At 50.9% G+C, this 19937-nt stretch overlaps 1 long non-coding RNA gene across 7 annotated transcripts; it reads left to right on the forward strand.

Moving 5' to 3' along the window:
• Positions 1 to 3387: 3387 nt before the first annotated feature.
• Positions 3388 to 12156, forward strand: LOC110255973 (uncharacterized). Of its 7 annotated transcripts, XR_014820389.1 has the most exons (6): positions 3518 to 3584; positions 3999 to 4330; positions 4539 to 4664; positions 5023 to 5231; positions 6907 to 7025; positions 7761 to 9172. It is a non-coding gene; the product is annotated as an uncharacterized LOC110255973 (long non-coding RNA). The 7 variants fall into 7 exon arrangements; XR_014820391.1 differs by lacking the exons at positions 3518 to 3584; positions 7761 to 9172 and adding an exon at positions 11109 to 12156 and having other exon boundaries at positions 4180 to 4330; XR_014820388.1 differs by lacking the exon at positions 3518 to 3584 and having other exon boundaries at positions 4180 to 4330; positions 9023 to 9172.
• Positions 12157 to 19937: the final 7781 nt, after the last annotated feature.

Raw genomic sequence — 19937 nt, forward strand, 5'->3', positions numbered from 1 at the left:
TTGTTGTTGTTGCTATTTGTTGCTATTTCTTGGGCCGCTCCCGCAGCATATGGAGGTTCCCAGGCTAGGGGTTGAATCGGAGCTGTAGCCACCGGCCTACGCCAGAGCCACAGCAACGCGGGATCCGAGCCGCGTCTGCAACCGACACCACAGCTCACGGCAACGCCGGATCGTTAACCCACTGAGCAAGGGCAGGGACCGAACCCACAACCTCATGGTTCTTAGTTGGATTCGTTAACCACTGCGCCACGACGGGAACTCCCACTGTCAGTTCTGTTGATGCTTTGGTGGTGGTGATGGTGGTGTGAGCTGGGGCTGGGTAGAGAGGTGAGGTTTCGAGAGCACTGCACAATGGCAGCCAGGCAATCCGAGTGGCCTGTCGGAGAGACTTGTGTTCTAACTGCAAAGCTCAGTTTCTTCTTGGCCTTCATCATTGTCATCAAGGTCACCGACCATTCTTTTTTTTTTTTTTTCTTGGGCCGCTCCCACAGCATATGGAGGTTCCCAGGCTAGGGGTCTAATCGGAGCTGTAGCTGCTGGCCTACACCACAGCCACAGCAATGCCAGATCTGAGTCATGTCTGCGACCTACGCCACAGCTCACGGCAACGCGGGACCCTTAACCCACGGAGCAAGGCCAGGGATCGAACCTACAATCTCATCGTTCCTAGTTGGATTGGTTAACCACTGAGCCACAGCAGGAACTCTGTCACCAACCATTCTTGAGCATCTACTACGTGGCGGGTGAGATGCTGAGCATTTTACGTGGTTCCCATCATTTAGTCCTCACGGTGACCTGGGATGTCAGTGCTAATATCACTCCATTTTACAGACCAGAAAACATAAAACGAGGACACCGCGCCCTCCAGGATCTCTCCCAGGACACTGGAGGAGTCTGTACAGCTTTTTGGTTGGATTTAATTTAGTCGATTTAGTTTAATTTAGTATGAGGAAACAGGGCTGAGTCTGTGTCCCCTTCAAGGGCACATCCAGATAGTTAGAGCAGCATAATACACAGCACCACTAAGCCTGGAGATTTCTAGCAACTTCTGGAAGCTTCTAGAACTTTCTCAAAAAGCTCTATGTTTTCCTCCTTCCCTTTGCTTCTGGAAACAAGGGCATATGAGGAGCCAGGGCATGGCAGCCGAAGCCCTCGTGTAGAAAAAGTCCCATGTCTGACAGAGGGATACCAGTCGTGTACCAACTGCGAAGACTCCTGTTCCTCCTCTTCTGGAAACATGGTGTGGGATCCCTCTACAGTCATCTTCCCTGTAAGTGGGGCTCCCAGGAGGGCAATCAGGCATTTTTCCCTAGGGCCTAAAAAGGAACAACACTTGGCCATTTTCCCATGACGGGGAGAAATCCCATCTGCTGTTCCCACCCGAAGTGCATCAGCCAGAACATATGGTCCAAGAGGCACCTGCGGTGGAGGTGCCCTCACCAGAGGTCCTGTACACCCTCCAACCGGGGGTGACCCGGCCCTGCAGTAGCTTCAAGGAAGGCCCATGGGAACAGCCCAGATCAGAAAACGGCAAATGAGGTCTGCCCCTTCATGGATCACTCCAGGGACACCAGAGGAGTCTGTACTGGCTCGGGAGGAACCGGGGACTCAGGGTGGGGGTGACGGGGAAAATTCACACATACTCATGCACCCATGAGAGCGAAAAGATAAAACCGTACAGGACATTGCTCAAGCTGCATTCATTACACACCGTAAAAATGCTCAATAAAAGAGATCTGGGTGGAGAGGAAGAATTCCAGAAAGTGTCTTAGAAGTGAGTTTCGAGCAAGACTTTAAGTCATCTCAGGAGTTCCCACTGTGGCTCAGCAGGTTAAGAACCTGACTACTGTCCTCAAGGATGGGGGTTTGATCCCTGGCCTCACTCAGTGGGTTAAGGATCGGGCATTGCCACAAGCTTGTGGTGTAGGTTGCAGATGCAGCTCAGATCTGCTGTGTCTGTTTTTGTGGTGTAGGCTGGCAGCTGCAGCTCCTATTTGACCCCTCACCTGAGAACTTCCATATGCTACAGGTGCAGCCCTAAAAAGCAGAACAAACAAACAAACAAACAAAAATCGTTATCCCCCATCCACTCACTCACTCACCCATCATGACTGATGCCTTCACTGTACCCAGCCCTGTGCTAAACAAGTCCCAGGGAAAACAGATGCTAATTGGCTCATTCATTTATTTATGCATCTGCAAACGAAATCAAAGCTTTGCATGTGCCGAGCACTAGGCAGAGCTTGCAGTGATCCAGGGAGATTTTCCAGGATAGAGGATTTTGTCAACAAAGGTTCTGAGTCAGGAGGTACATGTAATATAAGCAGATAGTTAAGGATACTGGAATTCTTTTGCCATTCTCCTTTTTTTTTTTTTTTGTTAGTTTATTTTTGAGAATGATCCAGTGGTCTTAACCAGGCTGCTTTGAAGTTCTGGATTGCAAGATGCTGGTTGCTATGCATTCTTCTGTAGGTTTCAGCCTGGGTGGCTCCTGGCCACTGGTTTAAGAAGTTTATGAGAAACTCCTGTGCATCTCGCACCGCGTTAGGTGAGGTGGGGACAGTGTGTGTCCCCGGCCGCCTGGACCTCAGGAGCTTGTCGAGCTCTGGGGCTACCTGCTGACTCGAGCGAGGTCTCACCACCTCCATGGCAGCAGCACCTGAGCCCCAGTACCAGAGTGTGTGTGTGTGGGTGTGAGTGTGAAAATGTGCAGGAGAGGGGTGTGGGAGTGTGTCTGCAAGTGTGAATGAGTATGTGTACTTCTATGCACATGTGTATCTGAGTGTGAGTCTCTGTGTTAGTGTCTCTGTGGTATGTGTGAGTGTGCCTATGAGTGTGTGACTTAGTGTGAGCATGAATGAGAATGTGTGAGGGTGTGTGTGTGTGTCTGTGGTACATGTGAGTGTATGAATGAGTGTGTGTCTGCAAGTGGCAATGAATATGTGTATTTGTGTGATTGTGTCTCTGGGTGTCTGTGTTAGTGTCTCTGGTATGTGTGTTTAAGTGTGTGAATGAGTGTGTCTATGGGTGGGAATGAGTATGTGTGTGTATCTGTGTGTGCATATCTGTGTGAATGTCTATGTGTGTCTCAGTGTTATGCGTGAGTCAGTGTGTCTGTGGTGTGTGTGAGTGTGTACGCGTGAGCGTGTCTGTGCATGAGTGCACGCAGGGGGAAGGGCACGGTCCTGGGAAGGGTAGCAAGTGGAGGGGCTTTGCCCGCGGACCTGTCTAGAAAGGTGGTCTGGGAGCAGCAGGTGGCTGGGCAGATGGGGCGGGATGGCTTGACAGCCACATCGTGAGTGGCCTGAGGCTGGGCTGGGGAGGTGTCCATGGGAACCGACAGGCGGAGGATGCAGAAAAACAGGAGGGAGGAAAAACGCGACTCTTGGTTGAATTCCTGACAGGAGGAGAGGAGCTGGGTCCACCTGGGTGAGGAGGGACAGGAGGCCGGCAGGGGGCGCTGTCCACAGCGGAACCAGGTGAGGTCGGCTGCTGGGAGGGGGGACCCCCCCCCGCCCCAGGAGGCGCGGGGAGATGGGACACAGGCCTGGGGTCAGGCCCTCGGACATGTTCAACTTGGAAGTGTAAGTCGCTGGGCTTGGGTCCCACCCGGGGCAGAGCAGGATGACAGAGGGAGGGCTGAACCCCGCTCAGGCCACCATCAGGGGTCATGAGGCTGTTCCTGGAGCCCGGATACCTGTGGGGTCTCCGGACAGACCAGGGTCGACCCTTTGATGAGGGGGCGTCTGGAAGGAACCAGGAGGATGGCTTTGTCTGTCTTGCCCCCCACGCCCACTCCCCACCTCGGGCAGCCCCCCCCCCCCAAGCCCCCGACGCTGCATATTTCCGCCAGCCTTTTTGCTTTTCTACCTACGGATTATTCGTCTGTTTAAGGGGGACATTTCACAGCGCCGTTGTTTTCTTAAAGAACAGCTAATGCAAAGCCCTAGTGGGTTTGTCGCTCAGAGTTGCCTTCCCTCTGCTGTTTGTTTTTTCAGCAGACCCCTCCCGGCCCCCACCTTGGAGCTGTTTTCAGTGCCGTAATCCTGGGTTCTGGCATCAGAGCCGTTGCCATGGGGACCTCGGCGATTCAGCATTTTGATGATGGGTTCAGTGGGGAAGAAGGGGAGAGGAGGGGGAGGCGAGAGGGAGGGGGGAGGGGGGCGGAAGTCTCGGGTTCTCTGGATGGGGGATGAGGAGGAAGTGGGAAGGGGGTATATTCCTTGCCCTCAGCTGATGTAACAAACTGCCAACCACTGGGTAGCTTGAAATAACAGAAATGGATCCTCTCCTGCATCTGGAGGACAGACATCCAAAATCAAGGTCTCAGGTGAGCTTGGCTCCTACTGGAGGCTAAGGGAGCATCTGTCCTGGGCCTGTCTCCTGGCTTCTGATGTTGCCAGGGATCCCTGGTGACTGTCCTTTGCCTGGTAGAGGTGTCACTCCCATCTGTCTCCGTCTTCGCATGGCCTCCTCCCCGCGTCCCTGTGTGTCTGCTCCTTTTCTGTCTCTCCAAGGACACTCGTCTTTTGATCTAGGACCCACCCTAAATCCAGGATGACCTCATCTCCGGGCCTTCAATGACATCTGCAGCAGCTCTTTTCCTGAATAAGCTCACCTTCATAGGTTCCAGGGATTTGGAACTTGGGCAGGTCTTTTTGAAGGTCATTACTCAACTCACTGCAGTGGGCGGGGTGGCTGGGGCGGGGGTGGAACCCACCTCGGGGCCAGACATCAGAACACTTGGATGGGGTGGGCAGTTCTGCTGGGAATTTGCCTCTTTGCACCCCTCGACCAATCTGTACCTCTCTTTTCCTCTCCCTCTCTCTCCCTCTCTCCCCCTCTCTCTCTTTCTCTCTCAGCCACGTGTGGGGTGGTTCAGAGCACAACCTCTGCAACCAGACCAGCTGTGCTGGCACCCAGCTCTGCCATTACTTGCTCTGAGAGTCAGGGAAATGCATCATCTCTGTGCCTCAGTTTCCCCAGCTGTAAACTGGCCGAGATAATCATTCCTTCTTCCAGGGCTGACATGAGCAACACAGAACACAGAGCTTGAAGTCTGGGAAGCCCTCAGAACAGTGCTCAGCACATACCTACCACTGAGTAGGCCCTGGGGATCATGAACAAAATCATAAATATCCCTGCCTCCTGAAGCTGATGTCCTAGGAAAGATGGAACCAGGGCCATAAACAGTGGACCAATACAGAAGGAAGGATACAGCATGTTGGAAGGTGATAAATGCCAAAGATAGGAGGAAAGTAGCTGGAAAGGGGGGATAAAGAAAGAGTCCGGCGTTCCCGTCGTGGCTCAGTGGTTAACAAACCCGGCTAGTATCCACGAGGACGCGGGTTCGATCCCTGGCCTCCCTCAGTGTGCTGGGGATCTGGCATTGCCTTGAGCTGTGGTGCAGGTTGCAGACACGGCTCAGATCCCATGTTGCTGTGGCTGTGGTGTAGGTGGGCAGCCACAGCTCCCATTTGACCCCTAGCCTGGGAACCTCCATATGCTGCAGGTGTGGCCCTAAAATAACAACAACAACAACAATAACAAAAAAAAAAAAAAAGAAAGAAAGAAAGAGTGTCCCGAAGGGGTCAAGTGGTTCATGATGTGGAACGGATGGCCAGAAAGTGTGTGAGTTTCCTATTTCTCACCAAAGCATCCAGTGGGTTCCTTTTTTTTTTTGTCTTTTTAGGGCCACGCCCACTGCATATGGAAGTTCCCATGGTAGGGGTTTAATCAGAGCTGTAGCCGCTGGCCTGCAGCACAGCCATAGCAACTCAAGATCTGAGCTGTGTCTTCAACCTACACCACAGCTCATAGCAATGTCAGATCTTTTTTTTTTTTTTTTTTTTTTTTGGTCTTTTTGCTATTTCTTTGGGCCGCTCCTGCGGCATATGGAGGTTCCCAGGCTAGGGGTCGAATCGGAGCTGTAGCCACCGGCCTACGCCAGAGCCACAGCAACGCGGGATCCGAGCCGCGTCTGCAGGCTACACCACAGCTCACGGCAACGCCGGATCGTTAACCCACTGAGCAAGGGCAGGGACCGAACCCGCAACCTCATGGTTCCTAGTCGGATTCGTTAACCACTGCGCCACGAAAGGAACTCCGCAATGTCAGATCTTTAACCCACTGAGTGAGGCCAGGGATCGAACCCACGTCCTCATGGATACCAGTTAGATCCAGTGGGTTCTTAAAGAGGTAACGCTCCCCCAGGCCCACACAGTCAGCAAGCCTGTCCTCTAATAGAGGAAGCTACTGACTCTAGCTGCCCCCCAGGTCTAGGTTGATCCTCGGAGCCTTGAAGTGGGGATGGCTCTTTAGAGGTCACGCAGATGGGAGCAAGGAGGCTGAGCCTTTGCACCCCTGGGGAGGAGGTCCAACCTGGGGCATCAGTCATCAACACTCCCAGCAACTAGGGGGTGGAGAGTGTGTTGGCCCCGGAGAGGTCCTGGCTGCACGCTGGCACACCCAGCACAGGTGAGAGGACCAGCTGAGAGGGATGATGTACATGAAATTGGAAAATTGCTGGGCCCTTGAAGGATGCTAAAAAAAAAAAAATTGGGATTGGTAGGATTCTGAAAGGTGATGCTCCCTCCCCTGGGAAAGAGTTTCTTCCCTTGCCATCCAGGACCTCACATGTTCTCGTTTCCCCTCCTGCGTCCCTGGCACCATGGCTGGTTCCTCCTCATCCCCCGACCTTTAAATGCAGGTGTGCTTCTAGACACAGTCCTTGGACCACTTTTCTCCGCCAATTATGCACTGTCTTATCCATTCTCCAGCCTTTAAATACCATTTATAAGCTGAAGACTCTTAAAATTTTATCTCCAGCTTGGACCTTGTATTGAACTCCAGACTCATATATCCAACTGCCTGCTCGATATCTCTCTCTACTTATATGTCTAATAGGCTGTGGCCACCGTGGGAATGCGCTGCTCACACCTCTGGTTACAGGAATGGGGTAGCTGACATCCCTGGACCCAGCCTCACGCCCACTGAGCCATGCATCCTGCTCAGCATCCCCTGGGGTGAGTGAGAGAGAAGCCAGTACACAACAGGTTCATTCTTATGGGATGTGAACACCCTTGATGAGTGATTTTGGCTCGAGGATGCCCCCCCAGTCGCCTGGCTGAACCAGTCTTAGAACTGCGCTGTGTCTCTGGGATCTCCCTCCCAGGTCCTCCTTCTCACTTGCTCTCTTGTCACAGGAGACAACCCTGCATCACCCTGTGGGATCTCCCCACCTACCACTGCCCCCCTGCCCAATCCCTCACAGCCATTACCCCTGGAAGTCTCTTGCCTGATCTGGTCCTGTCTCTGGAGACAGTTCTCTCTCTAGTCCTCCAAGGAGCCTGCCCCATCTCAAACTTCAAATGTTCTAAACCAGAGGAACCAACTCCCTTTCCCCTCTAAATACCTCCAGTCTTCATCTTAATACATGACGACAATCTTCAGTTGTTCAAGTTAAAAAACAGTGGTAAATTAGGGGCTAGGGACTGATATAGACACACAATTATATATAAAATAGCTAACAAGGACCTATGGTATAGCATGGGGAAATTTACTCAATACTGTATAATAATCTAAGTGGGAAAAGAATCTGAAAAGGAATGGATATATGCATATGCATAACTGATTTACTTGGCTGTATGCCTGAAATTAACACAACTTTGTAAGTCAACTATATTCCAATAAGACAAAATTTTAAAAACCCCGATGGTGGATCCTCGAGTCTCTTCTTTTCCTGCCCTTTTCCAACCCAGCACCAAAACCTGTTGGCTTCCACTTCAGAGCCTCTCCAGAGCTGGATGTGCCTGGCTCTCCACCGCTCCTGCACCAGCCCAAGCTGACGTCATCTCCCATCTGCATTGTCACAAAACCCTCTTCTCTGGACAGTCATCACTTCATTCTTGCCCTGCCCCTCCCTTGGGCTGTCGTCAACAAGCAGCTGAGTGACCCTGTTGAGCTGAGATGTCAGATCATCTCCTGGGGCCAGAGGCTCACATGTAAAAGCCCTGAGCTGCCTTGATGGTCCCTCCCCACCCCCTCTCCACACACCCTTTGCTGTTCACCTTCAGGCCAGCATCCACCTTAGGGCTGTCGTCATCCTCCTGCTCCTTGTTCTCACGCTCATCCTCTCCTCTCTCTTGGGCTTTCACCCAGCTACCATCCTTCAGGCTTTCCCTGCCCAGCCCAGCCCACATGCCACTCTTCCCCATCCCATGCAAATTCTGACATCAGTTTTTGCTTTTTAAATGTGTGGATTGGTCTGACTCATGCCATTAGAACAGAAGCTCCATGGAAGCAGGATTTGGGTCTCTTTTCCTCCCCATCCCCAGGTCTGCTCAGTGTCTGGGCCATAGCAGGTGCTCCACAAATATTTGGTGAGGGAATAAAGAGTGAACTCACCGTAGTACCTGATGCAGAACGGTATTTGATAAATATTAGCCTTATGAAATTTTGTTTGCTTTTATTTCATAAAATTCAGGAATCTGTAGAGCAAGAAACAAAAATAACCTATAATCCCACTTTTTGATACCCCCTATTGACATTTTTAAAAAGATAAAAATAATACATGTAGACAGTTAGAAAATCCTATTAAGTATCAAAAGGCACAAGGTGTAAAGAAAGAGGCTTCCACTGCAACTCCTGAATACCTCTCCCCCCCAACCCCGGCAGCCCCACGAGGGTGTCATTTCGTCTGGGGTGAGATGGGCTCATCCACTGGGGAGGGGGCGCAGGCATGGCCAGGGAAGAAGCTGGAGACTGTTGGACTTCAAGGCCCCTTCAGGGAGATTGGACTCAAAGCCTCTGGCCAAGACAAGAATTATCAGACCCTTATCATCTCCCACCTGTCTCATTGTAATGCCCCCTCCCCCACCTTGAGCAACCTGGCTGCTCCTTCCTGTCCCCTCCTAGGAAAGGTTTGTGACCCATTCCTCACCCTGCCCCTGAAGGGGCCTTATACGCCCCCAACCAACTGCAATTGTAGCGTAAGACTCCTCTTTCCCCAACCAATCGGCAGGTCAGCAGGTGTATCCTGAGACCTCTCTTCTCTCTGGGCTATAGAAGCAGACTTGGCCATGAACCTCGAGTCGGCACTCCCTGATTATTAGGAAGTCTTCCCACTGCGCTAGCAGCATCTTTCACGTCAATAAACTCTTCTTTCTCTTCACCTGTCTATGCTGGAAAATTCTTTTTCCACCTGCGTGCATGGACCACAACAGAAACCCTGGGAAGCCCTAGAAGCAGCTGGGAACCAGGCTAAGGGTGGTCTTTGTTTAAACCTTGGCCCACCAGTGCAGACATGAACAGGACTCTATGACATGGACATACGGTATCATTCTTCTGCCAAGAGCCCTTTGGGGCTTCCAGTGGAGGTAGGAGAAAAATCTACGCTCTTTATGGGTCTCTAATATTCTGTAAGGTCTAACTCTCCAACCCCTGCCTCCTTGCCCCTTGCTAACCCCAGCCACATCTTCCCATGGGCTTTTGTGGCTCAGGGTCTTGGTATGTACTGTGCTGGTCTCTCTGCCTGGAAAGTTTTCTTTCTGCCCACACGTGGCCAGCTCCCACTCATCCTTCTGGTCTCAGCTTCCATCAGTGGTTCTCACACTTTAAGAAGTACCAGACTCTCCTGCAGAGCTGAGGGAAACTTAGGGAACCAGGGCCCCATCCCCAGAGTTTCTGATTCAGCAGTTCTGGGGCAGCTGGAGAATTTTCATTTTTAACAAGTTCCCTGTGACTGCAGTTGCTGAAGGAACCCTACTTTGGGAACCCCTGGGTTAAGCGATGCTGCTTTAAGCTGCTGGCTCCTCAGCTCCCCCTCCCCGCCACTCGCCTTTCTAAATTAAATCCTCCTGCAGCACCCTATGCTTTTTCTTCACACCACTTATCACAAATTTTTAATTATAAGTTTATTCGTATTTAATGACTAGCTTCTCATCTAAACGGCACCAGAGCGAGCATTTCGGTTTCACTCCTCCATCCTTCCTTACATTAAAACAACAGCAAAGACCCATAAACAGATATCGTATGGAGTTAGACTCTCTTGCCTCTGGAAGGGAGGGAACTAACATTTATTGAACACTGTTAAGTACCTTGCACCATAATAGAGGCTTCAAGAATAATAATAACCAACAGTGACCACTATTTCAGGAGCCCTGATTCTGTGCCAGAAATGTACTTTTGCCAGGCTCTGTGACTGTTTTGTTCATTTCCGTGTCCTCAGTGCCTGGCCCTAGTGATGCTTAACATATATATATATATATATATATATATATATATATATATATATATATATATATATTTTAGTAAGGGATTTAATGAGGAAAAATAGACAATTCTCCTGCATAGGACATTTTCCGTCTTTCCTGGATGATAAGGAGACATTCATCCTGGGACTGGTTTTTAGAGACCTAGCTCCTATCCTGGGGTATCTGAGAAGGGTTGGGAGGCTGGGATCCTTTAAGATCTGGAACCTGGTCCCACGTCTCCAGAAAGATTGAGGAAGCCCCCCTGGGAGCTCTGGGCGTCTGTCTCCTGGCATCTTGCAGAGGCGGCAGGGAAAGGCAGACACTTCCTCCACTGCCGCTCGTATAACAAAATAATAGTAAAGAAACAAGATAGGGGGCGGGACCCACAGGCTGGTTTATGTCTGTTAAATGCAAAGCAGAAAATAAGATCAAAGCAAGGCCGCAAAGGAGGAGACAGAAAAATACAAGGAAAGGGATGGAGAAGCGGAAAGGGAGGAGGGAGAGGAAGAAAATATGGGGAGGGAAGGTCCACCCTGGAAATTGGCTCTGCCTCCCGAGGTGTCCATGGGCTACCTGCCAAACCAATTGATTACATCTGTAGGCAGAGTTGCCTTTTTATTTCACACTGATTTTCACAGACAGCGAAAGATAAAAATGGAAGAGACGAAGTGAATGGGAAAAGATGATTGAATGTTGATGCATAAGGAGAGGTGCGAGGAAGGGGTGACCGGACACGCAGCGGCGCGAGATTGCGGGCGTGGGCAGAGGGAAGCATGCGTGCATCTCCCTCCTCTTCCCTCCATCCTCGCTTCCTTTCTTCACATATTTTTCAAAAACCCTGTCTCTTCTTCCCAGGGACCTGCTGGTCACAATCCCTCTTGGCAAAAGGAAGCGGTCGGTGTGCCCCAAGCTACAAGAAAGCACCTTGACTCTAGCGGCTCGTGAGCTCCCCCCTCCTACCCCGATTCCAAGCCAGACTCGGAATTGAGGGCCTGGCCAGGAACCAGCACCGGAGGCACAGCAGGCTGATGATTCACTGACCTTGACTCAGTCTCTGCCGCTCCCGCAGCCTCAGTTTCCCCACCTGGGGTGCAGTGATAATCATTCACTTGGCCGCAATGCCGGGCAGTGCTAACAGGTGAGAAGTTTGAGATGTGCTTTGCAAAAGAAAAGACTAGATGCAGGATTTTCAATATGAACAAAAAAAGAAAAAAAAAATACTACAAAGGGAAAGGAATGGTCCCTTCCTGGAGGGGTGCATCTGTCGGCTGGCCTGGGTGGACTCTCGGACACTCATCTTGAGGGGTCCTCCACCCAGCTGGATATCTGAGCTGTGTCTTCAGGGGACAGGTGGCCAGTTGAGGGAGTCTCTGTCCAAAAAACCCTTCTTTTTAAGCCTACGGTCTGGAGAGCTCTGGGGCTCTGTCAAAGCTTTTCTGTAAAGAATTGGCCTTGGAGTCCCAAGGCACTGTTCCCCACAGGGTCATGGGCAAAGAGGGAGTCAGGGAAACACCCTTCCCAGCTCTCCCTCCTCCATCCCAAAGCCATCATGTGGAACTCAACCCCCTAGGCTGTTCTAAGCAGAGCCAAAGGCTGGGATATGGCGGGGGGTGGGGGCAGCAGCTATAGCATCTCATGGAGGGAGGTTGGTACTCTTCCTATGCCAGGCCATGGAGGTGGCTCTGTTCAAAGACTCTGATCCCTGTTGCTGAAAGGGCAAAGCAGAATGCCACCCACCACTTATACTCCCTGCTGCTTCCTTTCCACCGGGAGGTCCTGCGATGAAGACGGTGACACAGGGCAGAGGGCACGGCAATGCATGCTGTCCACCCATGGGTCTGTAGCTTCTCTGGGCAGGGGGCTGGGCCTCCCTGGGGGGTCCTTTACTATCAACAAAATACATACAGCCAATCTTGAAAAGGGGGGTAGGGCCCATTTTACAGATGAGAAAATAAAGCCTAGCAAGGGACACATCACAGGGCTCAGAGCTCATTACAGGCAAAGGGGAATCTAGAATCTGGGTTTACTGACTCCTAGGCTCTGTGCGTGTGTGTGCACGCCTGCACATTGCTCACATGTGCATGTGTGCAGGTGTGTATGTGTATGCGTGTGCTCCCGTGTGCATGTGAATGTGTGTATGTGTGTGTGCATGAGCTGTGTGTATGTGCGGGCATGCTGTGTGTGTGTGTATGCACAGGGGTGGGGGCTCTGCACAGGACCCCTTCCAGGGAAGCAGTTGAATGGAGAGGCCCATATTTCCAGGCTGAGATGAGAGCGTGACTCCTAGGACAGGAGGCAAAAATGACAAGTATGTTTCCCTTGTAAACTCAGAACATAACCTGCCTGGGGAGAAGCGTGTGAGGAGTTTTGTAAAAGACCAGATGAAGTTCTTGCTCATATTTCCTCCTTATGGTTGTCTACACCGGGCGCTCAGGGCCTCTGCTGAGAGCCTCGTGTCCAGATCCTGTCACTCAGCTCGCCAGGCGGACTTCTCCCGAGGCCCCTGGCTGCCATTCCTGGGGATGCAGGAGGCTGGGCTGGGGTCTGCTTCACCCGGTGTCCCTTCTGACCCCTGTACGTGGCCTGCGGTGAGCCTACCAACTAGACGCCAGTACCCTGGGTGAAGGATCCTGTTGGAGGAAGCAGGCCAGTGCGTCAGGGCCCCTGTCCCACACAGGTGGAGGATGGGGCTGCTGTGACACCTGCCAGCTCCCCAGTATCCTTGCACTTTTCGAAGCCCCCTTAACATCATATATCCCTGGGGTGGAGGGAGGAGGGGAAGCGGGGTGATACCTTTTCATCTGAGACCTTAAAGCAGAGGCTAGTTCCTAGCAAACAGAGAACCGAACACAGATATGAGAGGAAGTCAGGGTACCAATTCTACTTTTACTGATTGGCAAGTGTCACTGACTGCGACAGACCCCGTTGGTGGCCTCTCCCTCCTTTTTGACCCACCCAGAAGTCACCATGGTGGCCAGTCCCCATGCACATGCATGCAGAAGCCTTCCCAGCCCCACCCCTGCCTTCTTCACCATCATCACCACCATCAGCACCATCAGCATTGCCATTCCATGGTCATTACCACCATCATCACCACCATCAGCATCATCAGCATCAGCATCAGCATCATCAACATCAGCATCAGCATCATCACCACCATCATCGCCATCATCAGCGTCAGCATCATCACCACCATCAGCATCATCACCACCATCAGCAGCATCACCATCAGCAGCAGCAGCATCACCACCACCATCAGCAGCATCACCACCACCACTATCATTGCCATTATCATTTAGTCTTCTTTTTTTAATGGCCATACCCATGGCATCTGGAAGTTCTTAGGCCAGGGACTGAGTCCAAGCCACAGCCGCAACCTGTACTGCAACTATGGCAACGCCAGATCCTTTAACCCACTGTGCTGGGCCAGGAATTTAACCTGCACCTCCCCAGCAACCCGAGCTGATGCAGTCAGATTCTTAACCCACTGCACCGCACCACAGCAGGAACTCCACCATCTATTCTTATAGGAAATGGGGGACCTGGTATTCAGCATTGCATTCCTGGAGTTCCCGTCCTGGCTCAGTGGAAACGAATCTGACTAGCATCCATGAGGACACAGGTTCCATCCCTGGTCTCACTCAGTGGGTTAAGGATCTGGTGTTGCTGTGAGCTGTGGTGTAGGTCACAGACGTACGTGGCTCAGATCCCGCATTGCTGTGGCTGTGGCAGAGGCCAGCACTACAGCTCCAATTTGACCCCTAGCCTGGGAACCTCCACATGCCAAGGGTGCAGCCCTAAAAAGACCAAAAAAATTGGATTCCTGAGGACATGTGTTCCGAGGAGAAATTCAGGCTCAGTGGAAGGGGCCAAAGGTCGACTGTCTGAGGTCATGCCCTGACAGTGCGCCTTCTATCAGGTGTATCACTGAGAGCAGAACTGATATTTGCAGGTCTTTGAGCCCTGAACTGCTGCCCTGGCTCCAGGTCCCCACCAGGCTGGCTTCCTATCCTGCACTCAGGTCTAGGATAGGACTGACTGGGCAGGGGCTCCCTGATTCTGGGGCCCTGACAGGCCAAGAGAAGGTGGAGCAGCTGCTTCCTGGCTGGCCAGCACCCTCCAGAGCCCTCCCAGCACCTGTGCATCCTTTCTCTCCCACCTTCCCCCTTCCCACAGAGGAAGCCGAGGCGGGAGGTCTAATACTGCCTGGTTAATGGCTTATAGATCGTTGGTGCATCAGACCCGATGGAAGTGTCTGTTAAGCTTGGCATTGGGAGCCTGAGTCAAATGGTCCGAGACAGATTTATGGCCAACTTCCAGGCCATGCCAGCAAAATGTCCCTCCTGACAGCCCTCCATGACTCATATGACTCACACGTGCTCCGGAAACCTGGAAGGGATAGAGGGAGCCTTCCGGGGCAGGGCTCTGCTGCCCAACTCAGTTGCAGGGCCCCACGGTCTCACCTGCAGCACAGGACCCTCCAAAGTCAGAGCTGAGTTGCCTGAGCATGACGTGAGGTCCAAACAAAGACAGATGTCTGGATTCACCCAGAAACAAGTCCAGGAAGACTAACTAATTGGCACTAATTTGGAAAGCAGCCAGACTGACCTAATGACAAATTCCAAACTATGGAATTTCAAAACACAGTTTTACCACTTCCAAGTACATGGGCTGCAATAGACCCTCATAGAAAGCCCTGGTGTGTGTGTGTGTGTGTGTGTGTGTGTGTGTGTGTGTGTGTGTGTTTGAGAGAGAGACAGACAGAGACAGAGAGACAAAAAGAACCAGAGAGAGCTTCTCATGTTCTGAAAGAATTCCCAACGTGCCAGGGAAATGGGTGATACATAGTTGTATTACTTGGCATTTAGTAAAATTAAATTACCAAAATGGCAATACAAAGGTTCTTGGGGACCTACTAGAATGAGCAGATAAATGATGTGCAATTGCCCATCAACACATTTGCGTGCCAGCTGGCACTTCTGCTGGGCATGCGTGCTGTCTGCCCTTTCCTGTGGGTCAAACACCTCCCTTGCGCTCTCATTCCCGCCTTCCCTTGCTGCTTTGCCGCCCCCTCTCCTACTTTGTGCAGGTAAATTTCCACCAAGGATGCTCCTCTGGGCTGGAGATCTGCTCATTCATCCGGGAGCAGAGCACAGAGGATCTCTTGGCCACATGTGTTTGGAGCCCCGGAGTTTAAACCATTTCCTTGTCCTTGAAGGCTGGGTTTTTCCAAGTTGTGGGAAATTGCTAAGAGCTTAGAGACAGGGTCACTATCCTGTTAGAGTTTTCAAAACTGGGGTCCTCCCCTCTCTCAGGCCCTTTAAGAACCTCCTAACACTCACCTCCAAGGAGGCAGCCTGGCATCTCCATCTCCTCCGCTGGCAAGTTGTAAATTTGTGTACCAGCAGAAAATATAGTGACATCAAGGTTACGTGGTCCCATGCTGATGAGATGGCCGACCCTGAGCAATCCGGCATTTCCCATCTCCTCTTGGTCTCTTCTCTCTGCTCCTCTCTTTCTTTCAACCTTTTCTTCTTTTTTTTTTTTTTTTTTTTTTAAGAAAACATTTTTAGAGACTTTAATAACTGTGGAAGGATGCTGTAAGGTGGGCAGGGACATCGATCATTTTTATTCGGTTGTGAGCGATAAAATGTAAGTTTGGACAATAAATCTTCTCACCTTGAGGGGAAAGAACAGCGTGCCTGGCCATTAACACGGCTCCCGTTTTGGAGATTTGAATGAACGAATGAAGCTCTGGTCTGAGTAATTGATAGCAATGGATCCCAGCTCACTGGCAGGACTCTAGGTTCCAGACTCACACCTTGGCTAGTGGTCAGGCTTCACTCTTCCCTCCAATCCAGGCAACTGCTGGTTCCCAGTCTCTCCCTCTGCTGGTATGGACCACTGACCCCCTATTATTTTTAATCGATGACTCACCAAATACAACTTAAGCACCTTCATGTGCAAGACACCATGGTTAACACTAAGGAGAACGAAACCTAGGATGTCAGAGCCCTGGGCATGTTCTCCCTAAGAAAGACTCTTCAGGGTCTGGGGTGATGCTGAAGGTGGGGGAGGGGTTGTGAGTAATGGAAGATGCTGGTGCAAGGGGCCTTTGGAGGCGAAATGCGGAGAAGCGTTGCTGAGAAGAAAATTAGGATTCTTGTAATTTCTCAGGGGCTTTGAGTAAGTTTCTTGGGGGCTGGTTTTGAAGCCAACATCTGATCCTTAGGAATAGAAATTTTGGTGTGTGTGTAAGATTCTGGTTTTCTAACCTAAAGTCATCATCTGCTTCCAAATTTTCCATTGCCATTAACTGCCCATCAGCTACCCAGATGCTTCTCCACTGCCCCGGCCATAGTCTGCTGGGATTATGGCAGTAGATGAAGGACGTGTCTTGGTGTTGTCTATGGGAGGCAATTCCAGGAGCCAGATAAGGTGAAAACACTTGCATGGTCTTTGCTCCCAGTGTCCTAAAAATGAAAGACAGGGAAGCTGTTTCAGTCACCTTGAGCTGCCATCACAAAATACTGAGTAGTTTACACAACAGGCATTTAATTCTCACAGTTGTGGAGGCTGAGATGTCCAAGATCAAGGTGCTGGCACATTCCGTTCTTAGTGAGGGCTCTTGTCCTGGTTTGCAGGCAGCAGCCTTCTTGCTGTGTCCTCACACCAGAGAGAATGCAGCATGCTGACCTCTCTTCCTCTTCTTATGAGGCCACTAATTCCGTCAAAAGGGCCTCACCTTCATGACCTTATCTGACCCTAATCACCTCCCTAAGCCCAATCACCAGCTCTAATACCATCACATTGGAAGTTTGGGCTTCCCGACTTTTGGATTGGGGTTGGAAGGGGGTGGGGGGGGACACACACATTCAGTCCATATAGATTTTGTAGAGTCAGGCATGTGCTTTCTTTTTGGGCAGATCAGTGGGTGGGTATCTGGGAAGTGGGGGCGGGGCGTGGGAGGAGAGGACAGGGAGTGGCCTCTATTGCCTGGTAGATAAAGTGGGACATCAAGGCCTCTCCAATGAGATTACTCAACGAATCTCTGGCCAGGATCAAAATTATCAGGCCCTTATCACCCCTTCTGTCCCACTGCAATTGTCACAGAGTTCTTAAGCCCCTCCTGAGCAACCTGGCCTACTCCTTCCTGACCCCTGCTGGGAAAGGTATTTGGCACACTCCTCACCCCATCCTTATGGGGGCAATATATTCCCCCAACCAAACAGCAAGTGTGTCTTAGGACTTTTCCTCTCTCTCTGGGCTATAAAAACAGACATGACCATCCACTCAGGTTGGTGCTCCCTGATCATCAGGAAGTTGTCCCACTGCACTAGCAGCATCTCTCTTTTTTTTTCAGGGCCACGCCTGTGCAATATGGAAGGCCCCAGGCCAGGAATCAAATAGGAGCTATAGCTGCTGGCCTGTGCCACAGCTATGGTAACACAGGATCTAAGCCATGTCTGTGAGCTATACCATAGCTCATGGCCACACCAGATCCTTAACCCACTGAGTGAGGCCAGGGATCAAAGCCACATCCTCATAGATACTAGTTGGGGTCGTAACCCGCTGAGCCACAATGGGAACTCCCATGTGCTAGCAGTGTCTCTTATCGCACAAAATTATCTTTCTTTTCACCCTGCTATGAGTCTGGAAATTCTTTTTCCAACCTGTATACAGACCGTGATAGATAATACTCCCTGCTCCTGCTACCCTAAGCCTACAGCCAGAGTGCAGGAAGGTTTAAGTCATCCTCCCCTTCCGCATCCTACACCAGGACGCCTTCCTCAAGGCCCCAAGTCTCCATCAGTCTCCTCCTCTCTGGTCGGTCCAGCAAGTGCACGCAGGGGCTCAGGGCCCCTCCAGCATGGGTCTCCTCCTATGGCTCAGCTGCACCCTGTAAACAAGAAAGAACATACAATTATTCTGAAAACAGCCTGTTTCTGTTTGCTTATCAGACTTCCACTGTTTGCCCCAGGCATCACGATTGATTGATTTGAACTTTTCCCCTTCAAGTGCCAACGTGATTCATGAGTCATGAGTTGGGAGGGTCACATGGGCCATGGGCCTCTTGGAGACCAGGACCTGAGCCCAGATGATCCCATTTAACTTGCTGTGTGATGGCCATCACAGCTCCTGTTCTAAAGGTGAGCAAACGGTCTGGGAGAAGGTACGCATTTATCCAAAACTCCCAACTCCTAAGTGACGGAGTCAGAATCTGAGGCCAGGTCTGTCTGTTCAAAAGCTGCAGCTCTTTCTAGTAGAGTGGTGGCTCCAGTGTGGGGACCCAGCTTCGACTGGTCACCTCACTCCAGAATTGTACTCAAACAGCAAACATGGGAAAATGAAAAAGGCTGATTTTGGACCACATTTACCTGGAACCGAGGGCTTCGAGCTCGGCCTAAAGTCTGTTTGATGGGTCCGACTGACATGTTGAAGAAAAATGGCGGCTGATAATATTCTTCAAATTGACACGTGCTTTTAAAGAGTTTGAATCTTTTATGAGTCAGAGGCATTAGGGGCAAAGTATAATACATTCAACTGTTGGTGACTGTGGGAAATTCTCCTGAGGACACAAAGTGAATATCCATCACTAGAGGTCTGGGTGAATAAATTAGAGTGCATTTACACACTATCGAAGGCAATTAACTAGAGCGATACCAGAGGAGTTAGATTCCTCCAAGGTATTGTTGAGTATGGGAAGCAAGATGGAAGAAACCAACCATTGTATAATTCAGTAAAACAAACAACTACAAAAGGCTACCTGCGCATGTAAAGTATATATATAGGCATAGGCACATGTGTGTGGGCATGTGTAAAATTACACACCTGTGTGCATGCGGGTATAGTTAGTATACATGCTTGGGAAGAAAAATCTGGAAGGACCCCCTCCCCCACACTGGGATATTAACATGGATCTTCAGGGGTGGTGTGGATAAAGGAGAGAGAGGGAGGAAGCAAAATCAGGCTAACGGAAAAGAAAAGAGCACACACGTACACACCAAGCCCCCACACACCATGCACACACGCACCAAGCCCCCACACACCATGCCCGGGACCATGTTTATGCATTTATGTAAAGCTATTGTGGTACTTACGAAAGGAAATTCAAGGATACATTTTAAAAGCCCTTTCCCCAGAGCAACTGAGCTGTCCCCCCGCAGATCTGAGTGAAGGAACGAGAGAGAACAGGGTCCTGGGGGACTCAGACGTCACTGCACCGAGGCTGTAGGTCACCTGGAGACCGCAAAGCAGAGAGGTCCACGTCACAGGTTTCCCATCCCCCAGGAGGAACGGGAAGGGCTTGTTTATCCTTTGGCTTTAACTCTGGCACAAGGAAAAGGGAAATTGTGGGACAGGAGGGTCTATCCAAGCTGCTGCCTTGGAAACTCCACCTGGCTCAGGGCTAAGCTGAACAGCGGGAGGAGAAAAGTAACCGTTTTGTATTCTGCCACCGGTGGGGTGACCATACATTTATCCTGTAAACAGGCACCCTGTGGAGAGTGAAGGGGGAGCTGTTAATAATTATATCAGGACCACAGGTACAAACCAGGACCGTCCCTGGCAAAACCGGATGTAGGGCCACCCTCCCCACGGCCCTATAAGAGGGATCTGCCTTCTCAGTTCCATTAGCTTCTCGATGCAGATTTGGATGTTAACATATCTAGAACCTATTATGGT

The sequence above is a fragment of the Sus scrofa genome, chromosome 12, assembly GCF_054392235.1.
Source record: "Sus scrofa isolate SSC_HxYL_T2T_F1_AM1 chromosome 12, Sscrofa_HxYL_maternal_Yorkshire_Landrace_v2.0, whole genome shotgun sequence".
Lineage (NCBI taxonomy): Eukaryota > Metazoa > Chordata > Mammalia > Artiodactyla > Suidae > Sus > Sus scrofa.